The sequence below is a fragment of the Garra rufa genome, chromosome 20 (assembly GCF_049309525.1).
Source record: "Garra rufa chromosome 20, GarRuf1.0, whole genome shotgun sequence".
Classification (NCBI taxonomy): domain Eukaryota; kingdom Metazoa; phylum Chordata; class Actinopteri; order Cypriniformes; family Cyprinidae; genus Garra; species Garra rufa.
The window spans coordinates 32,294,366-32,306,884 of record NC_133380.1 but is presented as its reverse complement, the minus strand read 5'-3'; the positions used below and the strand labels follow the sequence as shown (position 1 = coordinate 32,306,884).

Below are 12,519 nucleotides of genomic sequence, written 5' to 3'. Positions count from 1 at the left end.
AGCTGGCGCACCGCCGCCTGCCCTCGAGCGACGCTCTTCACGTGGCTTTGAATGCAGGGAGCATCCGGAAGTCTGCGCTTGTGGCAAAAAGCACCTCGATTTCTGAGAAACTTGTTTCTGCCCTGCTCTACTCACCCTGTTACGGTCCTCAGGGGTGCAGACTTACTTGACCGCAACAGTCACTTCTGATACAGGATCACAATCTTGTGAAAGCCAAGTGGATCGTTTGTAATAAAGCAACAACAACAAGAAAGCCCAAAAAACAACATTAAAAACACAGAATGAAACAAGCAAGCATTAGAAGAAATGATTCTAAAAACAAACAAGTTGGCGGCGATCATAATAACCAAAAGCAAAGAAGACAAATAGCAACAACAAAAGAAAGAAAAAATTAACTGCAATGGAAGAAATGACACACCTCGAGACAAGGTCAAAGGCAAAGGAATGAAAGTGGGACTTTGAATGGATTCAATAATGGTGGTCGACCTAACAGGGAGAAGATTCTGCCTTCTGCGACCAGGGGAATTAGCTCAAATGGTAGAGCGCTCGCTTAGCATGCGAGAGGTAGCGGGATCGATGCCCGCATTCTCCAAAGGGCTCCTGCCCTTTTACGCGCACGTCCCCAAGGAGACAGACTGCGCTTTTTGCGGTGCGAAACGTACCCTCGCAGTTGCGTGAGCCTTTGGGGCCCACTGCTGTCAAAAGAATTTCTCAGAACGGGCCCTGCGCACATTCGTGGCAAAAGCAGGTCCCACCGAGATTTGAACTCGGATCGCTGGATTCAGAGTCCAGAGTGCTAACCATTACACCATGGAACCTTGACGAGAGAGGCCGCTGCTCAGAGGAAAGCAAAGAAGAAGTGGCTTACGGCTCACCAGCAACAAAAGTTGAGCCTTTTTTGTTTTTATCTGCCGCAAGAAGGAACGTAGGTTCCACCGAGATTTGAACTCGGATCGCTGGATTCAAAGTCCAGAGTGCTAACCGTTACACCATGGAACCACGAGCGCCTCTTTGACAGCTGACCTGGCGGTAGATAGTGTTGCGGCTAGGGGGAACCAGTCAGAGCGAGGGGTTGTATCCCAGTGAGTTTTGGTCACTGGCCACCCTCGACCAAAAGAAAGCTGCATCTGCCGAAACCCGGGATTGAACCAGGGACCTTTAGATCTTCAGTCTAACGCTCTCCCAACTGAGCTATTTCGGCCACATCCACCTAGGGTTTGGTCTGCAGGGGTTTACGTGACACCACCCGTCGCTTTGAGAGAAGAGCAGAGACGAGCTAACAGAGAACAAAAGACGTTGGCCCGTACGGGGATCGAACCCGCGACCTTGGCGTTATTAGCACCACGCTCTAACCAACTGAGCTAACCGGCCTGGCTCCGGCCAGACGTCTGCCCAATTTCCCCAAAGTTTGCTGACTGCTCGTGGGCCCCTTAGCAGGCAGAAAAGCTTCAGGACCAAGCCTGACCACGGGCTCGTCCGGGATTTGAACCCGGGACCTCTCGCACCCAAAGCGAGAATCATACCCCTAGACCAACGAGCCACGCTCACGCAGCTGGCGCACCGCCGCCTGCCCTCGAGCGACGCTCTTCACGTGGCTTTGAATGCAGGGAGCATCCGGAAGTCTGCGCTTGTGGCAAAAAGCACCTCGATTTCTGAGAAACTTGTTTCTGCTCTACTCACCCTGTTACGGTCCTCAGGGGTGCAGACTTACTTGACCGCAACAGTCACTTCTGATACAGGATCACAATCTTGTGAAAGCCAAGTGGATCGTTTGTAATAAAGCAACAACAACAAGAAAGCCCAAAAAACAACATTAAAAACACAGAATGAAACAAGCAAGCATTAGAAGAAATGATTCTAAAAACAAACAAGTTGGCGGCGATCATAATAACCAAAAGCAAAGAAGACAAATAGCAACAACAAAAGAAAGAAAAAATTAACTGCAATGGAAGAAATGACACACCTCGAGACAAGGTCAAAGGCAAAGGAATGAAAGTGGGACTTTGAATGGATTCAATAATGGTGGTCGACCTAACAGGGAGAAGATTCTGCCTTCTGCGACCAGGGGAATTAGCTCAAATGGTAGAGCGCTCGCTTAGCATGCGAGAGGTAGCGGGATCGATGCCCGCATTCTCCAAAGGGCTCCTGCCCTTTTACGCGCACGTCCCCAAGGAGACAGACTGCGCTTTTTGCGGTGCGAAACGTACCCTCGCAGTTGCGTGAGCCTTTGGGGCCCACTGCTGTCAAAAGAATTTCTCAGAACGGGCCCTGCGCACATTCGTGGCAAAAGCAGGTCCCACCGAGATTTGAACTCGGATCGCTGGATTCAGAGTCCAGAGTGCTAACCATTACACCATGGAACCTTGACGAGAGAGGCCGCTGCTCAGAGGAAAGCAAAGAAGAAGTGGCTTACGGCTCACCAGCAACAAAAGTTGAGCCTTTTTTGTTTTTATCTGCCGCAAGAAGGAACGTAGGTTCCACCGAGATTTGAACTCGGATCGCTGGATTCAAAGTCCAGAGTGCTAACCGTTACACCATGGAACCACGAGCGCCTCTTTGACAGCTGACCTGGCGGTAGATAGTGTTGCGGCTAGGGGGAACCAGTCAGAGCGAGGGGTTGTATCCCAGTGAGTTTTGGTCACTGGCCACCCTCGACCAAAAGAAAGCTGCATCTGCCGAAACCCGGGATTGAACCAGGGACCTTTAGATCTTCAGTCTAACGCTCTCCCAACTGAGCTATTTCGGCCACATCCACCTAGGGTTTGGTCTGCAGGGGTTTACGTGACACCACCCGTCGCTTTGAGAGAAGAGCAGAGACGAGCTAACAGAGAACAAAAGACGTTGGCCCGTACGGGGATCGAACCCGCGACCTTGGCGTTATTAGCACCACGCTCTAACCAACTGAGCTAACCGGCCTGGCTCCGGCCAGACGTCTGCCCAATTTCCCCAAAGTTTGCTGACTGCTCGTGGGCCCCTTAGCAGGCAGAAAAGCTTCAGGACCAAGCCTGACCACGGGCTCGTCCGGGATTTGAACCCGGGACCTCTCGCACCCAAAGCGAGAATCATACCCCTAGACCAACGAGCCACGCTCACGCAGCTGGCGCACCGCCGCCTGCCCTCGAGCGACGCTCTTCACGTGGCTTTGAATGCAGGGAGCATCCGGAAGTCTGCGCTTGTGGCAAAAAGCACCTCGATTTCTGAGAAACTTGTTTCTGCCCTGCTCTACTCACCCTGTTACGGTCCTCAGGGGTGCAGACTTACTTGACCGCAACAGTCACTTCTGATACAGGATCACAATCTTGTGAAAGCCAAGTGGATCGTTTGTAATAAAGCAACAACAACAAGAAAGCCCAAAAAACAACATTAAAAACACTGAATGAAACAAGCAAGCATTAGAAGAAATGAGTCTAAAAACAAACAAGTTGGCGGCGATCATAATAACCAAAAGCAAAGAAGACAAATAGCAACAACAAAAGAAAGAAAAAATTAACTGCAATGGAAGAAATGACACACCTCGAGACAAGGTCAAAGGCAAAGGAATGAAAGTGGGCCTTTGAATGGATTCAATAATGGTGGTGGACCTAACAGGGAGAAGATTCTGCCTTCTGCGGCCAGGGGAATTAGCTCAAATGGTAGAGCGCTCGCTTAGCATGCGAGAGGTAGCGGGATCGATGCCCGCATTCTCCAAAGGGCTCCTTCCCTTTTACGCGCACGTCCCCAAGGAGACAGACTGCGCTTTTTGCGGTGCGAAACGTACCCTCGCAGTTGCGTGAGCCTTTGGGGCCCACTGCTGTCAAAAGAATTTCTCAGAACGGGCCCTGCGCACATTCGTGGCAAAAGCAGGTCCCACCGAGATTTGAACTCGGATCGCTGGATTCAGAGTCCAGAGTGCTAACCATTACAACATGGAACCTTGACGAGAGAGGCCGCTGCTCAGAGGAAAGCAAAGAAGAAGTGGCTTACGGCTCACCAGCAACAAAAATAAAGTTGAGCCTTTTTTGTTTTTATCTGCCGCAAGAAGGCACGTAGGTTCCACCGAGATTTGAACTCGGATCGCTGGATTCAAAGTCCAGAGTGCTAACCGTTACACCATGGAACCACGAGCACCTCTTTGACAGCTGACCTGGAGGTAGATAGTGTTGCGGCTAGGGGGAACCAGTCAGAGCGAGTGGTTGTATCCCAGTGAGTTTTGGTCACTGGCCACCCTCGACCAAAAGACAAAAGAAAGCTGCATCTGCCGAAACCCGGGATTGAACCAGGGACCTTTAGATCTTCAGTCTAACGCTCTCCCAACTGAGCTATTTCGGCCACATCTCCCTAGGGTGTGGTCTGCAGGGGTTTACGTGACACCACCCGTCGCTTTGAGAGAAGAGCAGAGACGAGCTAACAGAGAACAAAAGACGTTGGCCCGTACGGGGATCGAACCCGCGACCTTGGCGTTATTAGCACCACGCTCTAACCAACTGAGCTAACCGGCCTGGCTCCGGCCAGACGTCTGCCCAATTTCCCCAAAGTTTGCTGACTGCTCGTGGGCCCCTTAGCAGGCAGAAAAGCTTCAGGACCAAGCCTGACCACGGGCTCGTCCGGGATTTGAACCCGGGACCTCTCGCACCCAAAGCGAGAATCATACCCCTAGACCAACGAGCCACGCTCACGCAGCTGGCGCACCGCCGCCTGCCCTCGAGCGACGCTCTTCACGTGGCTTTGAATGCAGGGAGCATCCGGAAGTCTGCGCTTGTGGCAAAAAGCACCTCGATTTCTGAGAAACTTGTTTCTGCCCTGCTCTACTCACCCTGTTACGGTCCTCAGGGGTGCAGACTTACTTGACCGCAACAGTCACTTCTGATACAGGATCACAATCTTGTGAAAGCCAAGTGGATCGTTTGTAATAAAGCAACAACAACAAGAAAGCCCAAAAAACAACATTAAAAACACTGAATGAAACAAGCAAGCATTAGAAGAAATGAGTCTAAAAACAAACAAGTTGGCGGCGATCATAATAACCAAAAGCAAAGAAGACAAATAGCAACAACAAAAGAAAGAAAAAATTAACTGCAATGGAAGAAATGACACACCTCGAGACAAGGTCAAAGGCAAAGGAATGAAAGTGGGCCTTTGAATGGATTCAATAATGGTGGTGGACCTAACAGGGAGAAGATTCTGCCTTCTGCGGCCAGGGGAATTAGCTCAAATGGTAGAGCGCTCGCTTAGCATGCGAGAGGTAGCGGGATCGATGCCCGCATTCTCCAAAGGGCTCCTGCCCTTTTACGCGCACGTCCCCAAGGAGACAGACTGCGCTTTTTGCGGTGCGAAACGTACCCTCGCAGTTGCGTGAGCCTTTGGGGCCCACTGCTGTCAAAAGAATTTCTCAGAACGGGCCCTGCGCACATTCGTGGCAAAAGCAGGTCCCACCGAGATTTGAACTCGGATCGCTGGATTCAGAGTCCAGAGTGCTAACCATTACACCATGGAACCTTGACGAGAGAGGCTGCTGCTCAGAGGAAAGCAAAGAAGAAGTGGCTTACGGCTCACCAGCAACAAAAATAAAGTTGAGCCTTTTTTGTTTTTATCTGCCGCAAGAAGGCACGTAGGTTCCACCGAGATTTGAACTCGGATCGCTGGATTCAAAGTCCAGAGTGCTAACCGTTACACCATGGAACCACGAGCGCCTCTTTGACAGCTGACCTGGCGGTAGATAGTGTTGCGGCTAGGGGGAACCAGTCAGAGCGAGGGGTTGTATCCCAGTGAGTTTTGGTCACTGGCCACCCTCGACCAAAAGAAAGCTGCATCTGCCAAAACCCGGGATTGAACCAGGGACCTTTAGATCTTCAGTCTAACGCTCTCCCAACTGAGCTATTTCGGCCATATCCACCTAGGGTTTGGTCTGCAGGGGTTTACGTGACACCACCCGTCACTTTGAGAGAAGAGCAGAGACGAGCTAACAGAGAACAAAAGACGTTGGCCCGTACGGGGATCGAACCCGCGACCTTGGCGTTATTAGCACCACGCTCTAACCAACTGAGCTAACCGGCCTGGCTCCGGCCAGACGTCTGCCCAATTTCCCCAAAGTTTGCTGACTGCTCGTGGGCCCCTTAGCAGGCAGAAAAGCTTCAGGACCAAGCCTGACCACGGGCTCGTCCGGGATTTGAACCCGGGACCTCTCGCACCCAAAGCGAGAATCATACCCCTAGACCAACGAGCCACGCTCACGCAGCTGGCGCACCGCCGCCTGTCCTCGAGCGACGCTCTTCACGTGGCTTTGAATGCAGGGAGCATCCGGAAGTCTGCGCTTGTGGCAAAAAGCACCTCGATTTCTGAGAAACTTGTTTCTGCCCTGCTCTACTCACCCTGTTACGGTCCTCAGGGGTGCAGACTTACTTGACCGCAACAGTCACTTCTGATACAGGATCACAATCTTGTGAAAGCCAAGTGGATCGTTTGTAATAAAGCAACAACAACAAGAAAGCCCAAAAAACAACATTAAAAACACTGAATGAAACAAGCAAGCATTAGAAGAAATGAGTCTAAAAACAAACAAGTTGGCGGCGATCATAATAACCAAAAGCAAAGAAGACAAATAGCAACAACAAAAGAAAGAAAAAATTAACTGCAATGGAAGAAATGACACACCTCGAGACAAGGTCAAAGGCAAAGGAATGAAAGTGGGCCTTTGAATGGATTCAATAATGGTGGTGGACCTAACAGGGAGAAGATTCTGCCTTCTGCGGCCAGGGGAATTAGCTCAAATGGTAGAGCGCTCGCTTAGCATGCGAGAGGTAGCGGGATCGATGCCCGCATTCTCCAAAGGGCTCCTGCCCTTTTAACCATTACACCATGGAACCTTGACGAGAGAGGCCGCTGCTCAGAGGAAAGCAAAGAAGAAGTGGCTTACGGCTCACCAGCAACAAAAATAAAGTTGAGCCTTTTTTGTTTTTATCTGCCGCAAGAAGGCACGTAGGTTCCACCGAGATTTGAACTCGGATCGCTGGATTCAAAGTCCAGAGTGCTTACCGTTACACCATGGAACCACGAGCGCCTCTTTGACAGCTGACCTGGAGGTAGATAGTGTTGCGGCTAGGGGGAACCAGTCAGAGAGAGGGGTTGTATCCCAGTGAGTTTTGGTCACTGGCCACCCTCGACCAAAAGACAAAAGATAGCTGCATCTGCCGAAACCCGGGATTGAACCAGGGACCTTTAGATCTTCAGTCTAACGCTCTCCCAACTGAGCTATTTGGGCCACATCCACCTAGGGTTTGGTCTGCAGGGGTTTACGTGACACCACCCGTCGCTTTGAGAGAAGAGCAGAGACGAGCTAACAGAGAACAAAAGACGTTGGCCCGTACGGGGATCGAACCCACGACCTTGGCGTTATTAGCACCACGCTCTAACCAACTGAGCTAACCGGCCTGGCTCCGGCCAGACGTCTGCCCAATTTCCCCAAAGTTTGCTGACTGCTCGTGGGCCCCTTAGCAGGCAGAAAAGCTTCAGGACCAAGCCTGACCACGGGCTCGTCCGGGATTTGAACCCGGGACCTCTCGCACCCAAAGCGAGAATCATACCCCTAGACCAACGAGCCACGCTCACGCAGCTGGCGCACCGCCGCCTGTCCTCGAGCGACGCTCTTCACGTGGCTTTGAATGCAGGGAGCATCCGGAAGTCTGCGCTTGTGGCAAAAAGCACCTCGATTTCTGAGAAACTTGTTTCTGCCCTGCTCTACTCACCCTGTTACGGTCCTCAGGGGTGCAGACTTACTTGACCGCAACAGTCACTTCTGATACAGGATCACAATCTTGTGAAAGCCAAGTGGATCGTTTGTAATAAAGCAACAACAACAAGAAAGCCCAAAAAACAACATTAAAAACACTGAATGAAACAAGCAAGCATTAGAAGAAATGAGTCTAAAAACAAACAAGTTGGCGGCGATCATAATAACCAAAAGCAAAGAAGACAAATAGCAACAACAAAAGAAAGAAAAAATTAACTGCAATGGAAGAAATGACACACCTCGAGACAAGGTCAAAGGCAAAGGAATGAAAGTGGGCCTTTGAATGGATTCAATAATGGTGGTGGACCTAACAGGGAGAAGATTCTGCCTTCTGCGGCCAGGGGAATTAGCTCAAATGGTAGAGCGCTTGCTTAGCATGCGAGAGGTAGCGGGATCGATGCCCGCATTCTCCAAAGGGCTCCTGACCTTTTAACCATTACACCATGGAACCTTGACGAGAGAGGCCGCTGCTCAGAGGAAAGCAAAGAAGAAGTGGCTTACGGCTCACCAGCAACAAAAATAAAGTTGAGCCTTTTTTGTTTTTATCTGCCGCAAGAAGGCACGTAGGTTCCACCGAGATTTGAACTCGGATCGCTGGATTCAAAGTCCAGAGTGCTAACCGTTACACCATGGAACCACGAGCGCCTCTTTGACAGCTGACCTGGAGGTAGATAGTGTTGCGGCTAGGGGGAACCAGTCAGAGCGAGGGGTTGTATCCCAGTGAGTTTTGGTCACTGGCCACCCTCGACCAAAAGAAAGCTGCATCTGCCGAAACCCGGGATTGAACCAGGGACCTTTAGATCTTCAGTCTAACGCTCTCCCAACTGAGCTATTTCGGCCAAACTTGTTTCTGCCCTGCTCTACTCACCCTGTTACGGTCCTCAGGGGTGCAGACTTACTTGACCGCAACAGTCACTTCTGATACAGGATCACAATCTTGTGAAAGCCAAGTGGATCGTTTGTAATAAAGCAACAACAACAAGAAAGCCCAAAAAACAACATTAAAAACACTGAATGAAACAAGCAAGCATTAGAAGAAATGAGTCTAAAAACAAACAAGTTGGCGGCGATCATAATAACCAAAAGCAAAGAAGACAAATAGCAACAACAAAAGAAAGAAAAAATTAACTGCAATGGAAGAAATGACACACCTCGAGACAAGGTCAAAGGCAAAGGAATGAAAGTGGGCCTTTGAATGGATTCAATAATGGTGGTCGACCTAACAGGGAGAAGATTCTGCCTTCTGCGGCCAGGGGAATTAGCTCAAATGGTAGAGCGCTCGCTTAGCATGCGAGAGGTAGCGGGATCGATGCCCGCATTCTCCAAAGGGCTCCTGCCCTTTTACGCGCACGTCCCCAAGGAGACAGACTGCGCTTTTTGCGGTGCGAAACGTACCCTCGCAGTTGCGTGAGCCTTTGGGGCCCACTGCTGTCAAAAGAATTTCTCAGAACGGGCCCTGCGCACATTCGTGGCAAAAGCAGGTCCCACCGAGATTTGAACTCGGATCGCTGGATTCAGAGTCCAGAGTGCTAACCATTACACCATGGAACCTTGACGAGAGAGGCCGCTGCTCAGAGGAAAGCAAAGAAGAAGTGGCTTACGGCTCACCAGCAACAAAAGTTGAGCCTTTTTTGTTTTTATCTGCCGCAAGAAGGCACGTAGGTTCCACCGAGATTTGAACTCGGATCGCTGGATTCAAAGTCCAGAGTGCTAACCGTTACACCATGGAACCACGAGCGCCTCTTTGACAGCTGACCTGGAGGTAGATAGTGTTGCGGCTAGGGGGAACCAGTCAGAGCGAGGGGTTGTATCCCAGTGAGTTTTGGTCACTGGCCACCCTCGACCAAAAGAAAGCTGCATCTGCCGAAACCCGGGATTGAACTAGGGACCTTTAGATCTTCAGTCTAACGCTCTCCCAACTGAGCTATTTCGGCCACATCCCCCTAGGGTTTGGTCTGCAGGGGTTTACGTGACACCACCCGTCGCTTTGAGAGAAGAGCAGAGACGAGCTAACAGAGAACAAAAGACGTTGGCCCGTACGGGGATCGAACCCGCGACCTTGGCGTTATTAGCACAACGCTCTAACCAACTGAGCTAACCGGCCTGGCTCCGGCCAGACGTCTGCCCAATTTCCCCAAAGTTTGCTGACTGCTCGTGGGCCCCTTAGCAGGCAGAAAAGCTTCAGGACCAAGCCTGACCACGGGCTCGTCCGGGATTTGAACCCGGGACCTCTCGCACCCAAAGCGAGAATCATACCCCTAGACCAACGAGCCACGCTCACGCAGCTGGCGCACCGCCGCCTGCCCTCGAGCGACGCTCTTCACGTGGCTTTGAATGCAGGGAGCATCCGGAAGTCTGCGCTTGTGGCAAAAAGCACCTCGATTTCTGAGAAACTTGTTTCTGCCCAACTCACCCTGTTACGGTCCTCAGGGGTGCAGACTTACTTGACCGCAACAGTCACTTCTGATACAGGATCACAATCTTGTGAAAGCCAAGTGGATCGTTTGTAATAAAGCAACAACAACAAGAAAGCCCAAAAAACAACATTAAAAACACTGAATGAAACAAGCAAGCATTAGAAGAAATGAGTCTAAAAACAAACAAGTTGGCGGCGATCATAATAACCAAAAGCAAAGAAGACAAATAGCAACAACAAAAGAAAGAAAAAATTAACTGCAATGGAAGAAATGACACACCTCGAGACAAGGTCAAAGGCAAAGGAATGAAAGTGGGCCTTTGAATGGATTCAATAATGGTGGTGGACCTAACAGGGAGAAGATTCTGCTTTCTGCGGCCAGGGGAATTAGCTCAAATGGTAGAGCGCTCGCTTAGCATGCGAGAGGTAGCGGGATCGATGCCCGCATTCTCCAAAGGGCTCCTGCCCTTTTACGCGCACGTCCCCAAGGAGACAGACTGCGCTTTTTGCGGTGCGAAACGTACCCTCGCAGTTGCGTGAGCCTTTGGGGCCCACTGCTGTCAAAAGAATTTCTCAGAACGGGCCCTGCGCACATTCGTGGCAAAAGCAGGTCCCACCGAGATTTGAACTCTGATCGCTGGATTCAGAGTCCAGAGTGCTAACCATTACACCACGGAACCTTGACGAGAGAGGCCGCTGCTCAGAGGAAAGCAAAGAAGAAGTGGCTTACGGCTCACCAGCAACAAAAATAAAGTTGAGCCTTTTTTGTTTTTATCTGCCGCAAGAAGGCACGTAGGTTCCACCGAGATTTGAACTCGGATCGCTGGATTCAAAGTCCAGAGTGCTAACCGTTACACCATGGAACCACGAGCGCCTCTTTGACAGCTGACCTGGAGGTAGATAGTGTTGCGGCTAGGGGGAACCAGTCAGAGCGAGGGGTTGTATCCCAGTGAGTTTTGGTCACTGGCCACCCTCGACCAAAAGAAAGCTGCATCTGCCGAAACCCGGGATTGAACCAGGGACCTTTAGATCTTCAGTCTAACGCTCTCCCAACTGAGCTATTTCGGCCACATCCACCTAGGGTTTGGTCTGCAGGGGTTTACGTGACACCACCCGTCGCTTTGAGAGAAGAGCAGAGACGAGCTAACAGAGAACAAAAGACGTTGGCCCGTACGGGGATCGAACCCGCGACCTTGGCGTTATTAGCACCACGCTCTAACCAACTGAGCTAACCGGCCTGGCTCCGGCCAGACGTCTGCCCAATTTCCCCAAAGTTTGCTGACTGCTCGTGGGCCCCTTAGCAGGCAGAAAAGCTTCAGGACCAAGCCTGACCACGGGCTCGTCCGGGATTTGAACCCGGGACCTCTCGCACCCAAAGCGAGAATCATACCCCTAGACCAACGAGGCACGCTCACGCAGCTGGCGCACCGCCGCCTGCCCTCGAGCGACGCTCTTCACGTGGCTTTGAATGCAGGGAGCATCCGGAAGTCTGCGCTTGTGGCAAAAAGCACCTCGATTTCTGAGAAACTTGTTTCTGCCCTGCTCTACTCACCCTGTTACGGTCCTCAGGGGTGCAGACTTACTTGACCGCAACAGTCACTTCTGATACAGGATCACAATCTTGTGAAAGCCAAGTGGATCGTTTGTAATAAAGCAACAACAACAAGAAAGCCCAAAAAACAACATTAAAAACACAGAATGAAACAAGCAAGCATTAGAAGAAATGATTCTAAAAACAAACAAGTTGGCGGCGATCATAATAACCAAAAGCAAAGAAGACAAATAGCAACAACAAAAGAAAGAAAAAATTAACTGCAATGGAAGAAATGACACACCTCGAGACAAGGTCAAAGGCAAAGGAATGAAAGTGGGACTTTGAATGGATTCAATAATGGTGGTCGACCTAACAGGGAGAAGATTCTGCCTTCTGCGACCAGGGGAATTAGCTCAAATGGTAGAGCGCTCGCTTAGCATGCGAGAGGTAGCGGGATCGATGCCCGCATTCTCCAAAGGGCTCCTGCCCTTTTACGCGCACGTCCCCAAGGAGACAGACTGCGCTTTTTGCGGTGCGAAACGTACCCTCGCAGTTGCGTGAGCCTTTGGGGCCCACTGCTGTCAAAAGAATTTCTCAGAACGGGCCCTGCGCACATTCGTGGCAAAAGCAGGTCCCACCGAGATTTGAACTCGGATCGCTGGATTCAGAGTCCAGAGTGCTAACCATTACACCATGGAACCTTGACGAGAGAGGCCGCTGCTCAGAGGAAAGCAAAGAAGAAGTGGCTTACGGCTCACCAGCAACAAAAGTTGAGCCTTTTTTGTTTTTATCTGCCGCAAGAAG

At 50.8% G+C, this 12,519-nt stretch overlaps 45 non-coding genes across 45 annotated transcripts; 8 read left to right on the top strand and 37 right to left on the bottom strand.

The window, feature by feature from the left end:
* The first annotated feature begins 519 nt into the window (after positions 1-519).
* trnaa-agc (transfer RNA alanine (anticodon AGC)) lies at positions 520-592 on the top strand. The gene has a single exon. It is a non-coding gene; the product is annotated as a tRNA-Ala (tRNA).
* Positions 593-746: 154 nt separating this feature from the next.
* Positions 747-818, bottom strand: trnaq-cug (transfer RNA glutamine (anticodon CUG)). Its single transcript has one exon. It is a non-coding gene; the product is annotated as a tRNA-Gln (tRNA).
* Positions 819-927: 109 nt separating this feature from the next.
* trnaq-uug (transfer RNA glutamine (anticodon UUG)) lies at positions 928-999 on the bottom strand. The gene has a single exon. It is a non-coding gene; the product is annotated as a tRNA-Gln (tRNA).
* A 129-nt stretch (positions 1,000-1,128) lies between these two features.
* On the bottom strand, positions 1,129-1,201 carry trnaf-gaa (transfer RNA phenylalanine (anticodon GAA)). Its single transcript has one exon. It is a non-coding gene; the product is annotated as a tRNA-Phe (tRNA).
* A 96-nt stretch (positions 1,202-1,297) lies between these two features.
* Positions 1,298-1,371, bottom strand: trnai-aau (transfer RNA isoleucine (anticodon AAU)). The gene has a single exon. It is a non-coding gene; the product is annotated as a tRNA-Ile (tRNA).
* A 97-nt stretch (positions 1,372-1,468) lies between these two features.
* On the bottom strand, positions 1,469-1,540 carry trnap-ugg (transfer RNA proline (anticodon UGG)). The gene has a single exon. It is a non-coding gene; the product is annotated as a tRNA-Pro (tRNA).
* Positions 1,541-2,064: 524 nt separating this feature from the next.
* On the top strand, positions 2,065-2,137 carry trnaa-agc (transfer RNA alanine (anticodon AGC)). Its single transcript has one exon. It is a non-coding gene; the product is annotated as a tRNA-Ala (tRNA).
* Positions 2,138-2,291: 154 nt separating this feature from the next.
* trnaq-cug (transfer RNA glutamine (anticodon CUG)) lies at positions 2,292-2,363 on the bottom strand. Its single transcript has one exon. It is a non-coding gene; the product is annotated as a tRNA-Gln (tRNA).
* A 109-nt stretch (positions 2,364-2,472) lies between these two features.
* Positions 2,473-2,544, bottom strand: trnaq-uug (transfer RNA glutamine (anticodon UUG)). The gene has a single exon. It is a non-coding gene; the product is annotated as a tRNA-Gln (tRNA).
* Positions 2,545-2,673: 129 nt separating this feature from the next.
* On the bottom strand, positions 2,674-2,746 carry trnaf-gaa (transfer RNA phenylalanine (anticodon GAA)). The gene has a single exon. It is a non-coding gene; the product is annotated as a tRNA-Phe (tRNA).
* A 96-nt stretch (positions 2,747-2,842) lies between these two features.
* trnai-aau (transfer RNA isoleucine (anticodon AAU)) lies at positions 2,843-2,916 on the bottom strand. Its single transcript has one exon. It is a non-coding gene; the product is annotated as a tRNA-Ile (tRNA).
* Positions 2,917-3,013: 97 nt separating this feature from the next.
* Positions 3,014-3,085, bottom strand: trnap-ugg (transfer RNA proline (anticodon UGG)). The gene has a single exon. It is a non-coding gene; the product is annotated as a tRNA-Pro (tRNA).
* Positions 3,086-3,614: 529 nt separating this feature from the next.
* trnaa-agc (transfer RNA alanine (anticodon AGC)) lies at positions 3,615-3,687 on the top strand. The gene has a single exon. It is a non-coding gene; the product is annotated as a tRNA-Ala (tRNA).
* Positions 3,688-3,841: 154 nt separating this feature from the next.
* trnaq-cug (transfer RNA glutamine (anticodon CUG)) lies at positions 3,842-3,913 on the bottom strand. Its single transcript has one exon. It is a non-coding gene; the product is annotated as a tRNA-Gln (tRNA).
* A 114-nt stretch (positions 3,914-4,027) lies between these two features.
* trnaq-uug (transfer RNA glutamine (anticodon UUG)) lies at positions 4,028-4,099 on the bottom strand. Its single transcript has one exon. It is a non-coding gene; the product is annotated as a tRNA-Gln (tRNA).
* Positions 4,100-4,235: 136 nt separating this feature from the next.
* On the bottom strand, positions 4,236-4,308 carry trnaf-gaa (transfer RNA phenylalanine (anticodon GAA)). Its single transcript has one exon. It is a non-coding gene; the product is annotated as a tRNA-Phe (tRNA).
* Positions 4,309-4,404: 96 nt separating this feature from the next.
* On the bottom strand, positions 4,405-4,478 carry trnai-aau (transfer RNA isoleucine (anticodon AAU)). The gene has a single exon. It is a non-coding gene; the product is annotated as a tRNA-Ile (tRNA).
* A 97-nt stretch (positions 4,479-4,575) lies between these two features.
* On the bottom strand, positions 4,576-4,647 carry trnap-ugg (transfer RNA proline (anticodon UGG)). The gene has a single exon. It is a non-coding gene; the product is annotated as a tRNA-Pro (tRNA).
* Positions 4,648-5,176: 529 nt separating this feature from the next.
* Positions 5,177-5,249, top strand: trnaa-agc (transfer RNA alanine (anticodon AGC)). Its single transcript has one exon. It is a non-coding gene; the product is annotated as a tRNA-Ala (tRNA).
* Positions 5,250-5,403: 154 nt separating this feature from the next.
* trnaq-cug (transfer RNA glutamine (anticodon CUG)) lies at positions 5,404-5,475 on the bottom strand. The gene has a single exon. It is a non-coding gene; the product is annotated as a tRNA-Gln (tRNA).
* Positions 5,476-5,589: 114 nt separating this feature from the next.
* On the bottom strand, positions 5,590-5,661 carry trnaq-uug (transfer RNA glutamine (anticodon UUG)). Its single transcript has one exon. It is a non-coding gene; the product is annotated as a tRNA-Gln (tRNA).
* A 129-nt stretch (positions 5,662-5,790) lies between these two features.
* Positions 5,791-5,863, bottom strand: trnaf-gaa (transfer RNA phenylalanine (anticodon GAA)). The gene has a single exon. It is a non-coding gene; the product is annotated as a tRNA-Phe (tRNA).
* Positions 5,864-5,959: 96 nt separating this feature from the next.
* trnai-aau (transfer RNA isoleucine (anticodon AAU)) lies at positions 5,960-6,033 on the bottom strand. Its single transcript has one exon. It is a non-coding gene; the product is annotated as a tRNA-Ile (tRNA).
* A 97-nt stretch (positions 6,034-6,130) lies between these two features.
* On the bottom strand, positions 6,131-6,202 carry trnap-ugg (transfer RNA proline (anticodon UGG)). Its single transcript has one exon. It is a non-coding gene; the product is annotated as a tRNA-Pro (tRNA).
* Positions 6,203-6,731: 529 nt separating this feature from the next.
* On the top strand, positions 6,732-6,804 carry trnaa-agc (transfer RNA alanine (anticodon AGC)). The gene has a single exon. It is a non-coding gene; the product is annotated as a tRNA-Ala (tRNA).
* Positions 6,805-6,956: 152 nt separating this feature from the next.
* Positions 6,957-7,028, bottom strand: trnaq-uug (transfer RNA glutamine (anticodon UUG)). The gene has a single exon. It is a non-coding gene; the product is annotated as a tRNA-Gln (tRNA).
* A 136-nt stretch (positions 7,029-7,164) lies between these two features.
* trnaf-gaa (transfer RNA phenylalanine (anticodon GAA)) lies at positions 7,165-7,237 on the bottom strand. The gene has a single exon. It is a non-coding gene; the product is annotated as a tRNA-Phe (tRNA).
* Positions 7,238-7,333: 96 nt separating this feature from the next.
* On the bottom strand, positions 7,334-7,407 carry trnai-aau (transfer RNA isoleucine (anticodon AAU)). The gene has a single exon. It is a non-coding gene; the product is annotated as a tRNA-Ile (tRNA).
* A 97-nt stretch (positions 7,408-7,504) lies between these two features.
* Positions 7,505-7,576, bottom strand: trnap-ugg (transfer RNA proline (anticodon UGG)). The gene has a single exon. It is a non-coding gene; the product is annotated as a tRNA-Pro (tRNA).
* A 754-nt stretch (positions 7,577-8,330) lies between these two features.
* Positions 8,331-8,402, bottom strand: trnaq-uug (transfer RNA glutamine (anticodon UUG)). Its single transcript has one exon. It is a non-coding gene; the product is annotated as a tRNA-Gln (tRNA).
* Positions 8,403-8,531: 129 nt separating this feature from the next.
* Positions 8,532-8,604, bottom strand: trnaf-gaa (transfer RNA phenylalanine (anticodon GAA)). The gene has a single exon. It is a non-coding gene; the product is annotated as a tRNA-Phe (tRNA).
* Positions 8,605-9,017: 413 nt separating this feature from the next.
* trnaa-agc (transfer RNA alanine (anticodon AGC)) lies at positions 9,018-9,090 on the top strand. The gene has a single exon. It is a non-coding gene; the product is annotated as a tRNA-Ala (tRNA).
* Positions 9,091-9,244: 154 nt separating this feature from the next.
* trnaq-cug (transfer RNA glutamine (anticodon CUG)) lies at positions 9,245-9,316 on the bottom strand. The gene has a single exon. It is a non-coding gene; the product is annotated as a tRNA-Gln (tRNA).
* A 109-nt stretch (positions 9,317-9,425) lies between these two features.
* trnaq-uug (transfer RNA glutamine (anticodon UUG)) lies at positions 9,426-9,497 on the bottom strand. The gene has a single exon. It is a non-coding gene; the product is annotated as a tRNA-Gln (tRNA).
* Positions 9,498-9,626: 129 nt separating this feature from the next.
* trnaf-gaa (transfer RNA phenylalanine (anticodon GAA)) lies at positions 9,627-9,699 on the bottom strand. Its single transcript has one exon. It is a non-coding gene; the product is annotated as a tRNA-Phe (tRNA).
* A 96-nt stretch (positions 9,700-9,795) lies between these two features.
* On the bottom strand, positions 9,796-9,869 carry trnai-aau (transfer RNA isoleucine (anticodon AAU)). Its single transcript has one exon. It is a non-coding gene; the product is annotated as a tRNA-Ile (tRNA).
* A 97-nt stretch (positions 9,870-9,966) lies between these two features.
* On the bottom strand, positions 9,967-10,038 carry trnap-ugg (transfer RNA proline (anticodon UGG)). Its single transcript has one exon. It is a non-coding gene; the product is annotated as a tRNA-Pro (tRNA).
* A 524-nt stretch (positions 10,039-10,562) lies between these two features.
* Positions 10,563-10,635, top strand: trnaa-agc (transfer RNA alanine (anticodon AGC)). The gene has a single exon. It is a non-coding gene; the product is annotated as a tRNA-Ala (tRNA).
* A 154-nt stretch (positions 10,636-10,789) lies between these two features.
* trnaq-cug (transfer RNA glutamine (anticodon CUG)) lies at positions 10,790-10,861 on the bottom strand. The gene has a single exon. It is a non-coding gene; the product is annotated as a tRNA-Gln (tRNA).
* Positions 10,862-10,975: 114 nt separating this feature from the next.
* On the bottom strand, positions 10,976-11,047 carry trnaq-uug (transfer RNA glutamine (anticodon UUG)). Its single transcript has one exon. It is a non-coding gene; the product is annotated as a tRNA-Gln (tRNA).
* A 129-nt stretch (positions 11,048-11,176) lies between these two features.
* trnaf-gaa (transfer RNA phenylalanine (anticodon GAA)) lies at positions 11,177-11,249 on the bottom strand. The gene has a single exon. It is a non-coding gene; the product is annotated as a tRNA-Phe (tRNA).
* Positions 11,250-11,345: 96 nt separating this feature from the next.
* On the bottom strand, positions 11,346-11,419 carry trnai-aau (transfer RNA isoleucine (anticodon AAU)). Its single transcript has one exon. It is a non-coding gene; the product is annotated as a tRNA-Ile (tRNA).
* A 97-nt stretch (positions 11,420-11,516) lies between these two features.
* trnap-ugg (transfer RNA proline (anticodon UGG)) lies at positions 11,517-11,588 on the bottom strand. The gene has a single exon. It is a non-coding gene; the product is annotated as a tRNA-Pro (tRNA).
* Positions 11,589-12,117: 529 nt separating this feature from the next.
* Positions 12,118-12,190, top strand: trnaa-agc (transfer RNA alanine (anticodon AGC)). The gene has a single exon. It is a non-coding gene; the product is annotated as a tRNA-Ala (tRNA).
* A 154-nt stretch (positions 12,191-12,344) lies between these two features.
* trnaq-cug (transfer RNA glutamine (anticodon CUG)) lies at positions 12,345-12,416 on the bottom strand. The gene has a single exon. It is a non-coding gene; the product is annotated as a tRNA-Gln (tRNA).
* Between the last annotated feature and the right edge of the window lie 103 nt (positions 12,417-12,519).